This window comes from Nuphar pumila, chromosome 7 (genome assembly GCF_984573655.1).
Source record: "Nuphar pumila chromosome 7, dmNupPumi1.hap1.1, whole genome shotgun sequence".
Classification (NCBI taxonomy): domain Eukaryota; kingdom Viridiplantae; phylum Streptophyta; class Magnoliopsida; order Nymphaeales; family Nymphaeaceae; genus Nuphar; species Nuphar pumila.
In genome coordinates this window covers 67,713,743-67,716,013 of record NC_143255.1, presented here as the reverse complement: position 1 = coordinate 67,716,013, position 2,271 = coordinate 67,713,743, and the positions used below count along the sequence as shown (strand labels likewise).

Here is a 2,271-nt window from a genome sequence, read left to right as displayed (position 1 = left end):
ACCTCTCTGTACCTTGACAGAACGATCTGCCAATTGAAGTGTAATCGGAGTCGATCTCATCTCACCTAGCCCGAAAGAATCAAAGAAATATCCGGGCAGAATGTTCACGCTTGCTCCAAGATCGAGCAATGCGCGTTCTATCCGGATGTTCCCTATAGTACAAGCAATGATAGGGGCTCCAGGGTCCTTGAGCTTTGGTGGTGTCTGATGCTGAAGTACTGAACTCACCTGCTCAGTCAGATGGACCCTGTTAGGAACTCGCTCTCTGGATTTTCTCTTTTGCGTACATAGCTCCTTCACGAATTTGGCATATGCCGGCACCTGCTGAATAGCATCGAGCAAAGGTAGGTTGATCTGCACATGCTTGAAGATGTCAAGCATGTCCTGGATCTTCGCACCTTGCTTCCCTCTATAACCAGGAGACTCTAATGCTTTGGGATAGGGTGGTGGGGGAATATACTCTGCTGGTTCCTCCTCTTTGTGAGAAGGCTCACTCCTATCCTTCTTCTTCTTCTCTGAGGATGAAGATGATGAAGGTGATGATGGTGATGATAATGATGGCTGAGCCGACGTAGGTGAAACAATGGTCTCTGGCTCCTCTATCCTCTCTCTACTCTCTCGCTCTCTGCTCTCGACGTGATACTCACGTCCACTCCTCAAGGCCATAACTGATTTAGCCTGCTGTTGTGTCTCAGTATGAAATAGGCCTCCAGTCATCTGGTCCTTACCCTTCGAGTTCATGACAGCCTGACTCGGCAATGTACCCTCGGGTCTCCTGCTAATAGCCTCAGCTAACTGTCCCATTTGCGACTCTAACTTCGCAATGGACTGCGTATGCGAGCTCAAAATCTGGCTACACTTCTCGAAGGCGTTCTGATTAGAGGTTTTCACCTCTTGGAATGCCTGGAGAAGTCTCTCCTCAAAAGATGTCTGCGGGGCAGACTCCAGCTGAATCGGGGAAGGAATTGAAGAAGAAGAAGACTGAGAATAGTTCGGTCTTTGAAATGACTGAGTAAAAGATGGCTGCCGAACTGGCTGAGAGGATGTAGGCATCTGCATGGAAGACTGTGGATTCTTCCATGAAAAATTGGGATGGTTACGCCAACCCGGATTATATGTCGATGAAAATGGGTTATTCGGCGGTCTGACGTAACCCTGAGCTGCCTGAACTTGTTCTTGAACAAATTCAGGGTACTGAGCTGCCGAAGGGCACTCAGTGATCTCGTGTGCCGGACTGGCATAAAGAGTACACACCTGCTGTGTAGTGGATGGTCCTGAGAGAAGCTGGTCCAACTTCTGAGCAATCATGTCTACCTTGCACTGCAGTGCAGTAGATGGACCAATCTCAAGAACACCAGCTTTCTTTTGAATGCTGGGTGTAGCTCTATCAGAATGAGAGCTCGAAGCATGGTGGAGTGAATTCTCGGCCAATGTATCAAATAGCCTCCATGCTTCGTCCTCACTCTTCAACATGAATGTCCCACCGCATGAAGAGTCGATCATCTGACGATTCTTGTCAGACAATCCATCATAGAAACTCTGCACCAGTTGCCATTTCGGTACCTGATGATGGGGGCATTTCCTGAGGAGATCCTTCATTCTCTCCCAGGTCTCATGAAAGCGCTCACCATCTAGCTCTGAAAAGCTAGTGATGGCTCTACGATATTGGTTCGTGCGCCCAATGGGAAAGTATTTCCGAAGAAACTCCTGTTGCAACTGATCCCAGGACTCTATTTCTACAGAATCTAAGGACTTTAGCCAATACTTGGCTTTGTCCTTCAATGAAAAAGGGAATAGAGTCAACCTCAACGCATCATCATCGAAATTCTGTATCTTAACAGTAGAACAGATTTCGAGGAATTCATCTAAATGTCGGTAGGGATCCTCATGACTAAGGCTATAAAAGGATGGAAGCATCTGAATAATGCTGGCCTTAATCTCATAATGTGGCGCTCCTACATCGGGTCGCCGAATGCAGGATGCCTGAACATAGTCTGTGGGAATGAAGTATTCCCGCAGAGGGCGTGAAAGAACTGGGGGTGGAGGTGGAGGATCCATGTCTGCCATTGTTGCCGAACTTCGATGAGAATGTAAAATTCTCTCTGGGTTGTCAACAAATGGGTGTAATGGGGTTCCTAGACCTCGTCGACCCTGCATACACTGGTACTAAGACCAGATGTAAGCAAACGACCTAACTTAAAAAAAATAAACTAGCACAGATACTAAAATGTAAATAAACAAATAACAGTAACTAAAAACAAACAAATATGC

At 46.8% G+C, this 2,271-nt stretch overlaps 1 non-coding gene across 1 annotated transcript; it reads left to right on the top strand.

Annotated features, from left to right (window-relative positions):
• Positions 1-1,561: 1,561 nt before the first annotated feature.
• LOC149832370 (small nucleolar RNA R71) lies at positions 1,562-1,664 on the top strand. Its single transcript, XR_016433438.1, has one exon. It is a non-coding gene; the product is annotated as a small nucleolar RNA R71 (small nucleolar RNA).
• The last annotated feature ends 607 nt before the right edge of the window (positions 1,665-2,271 follow it).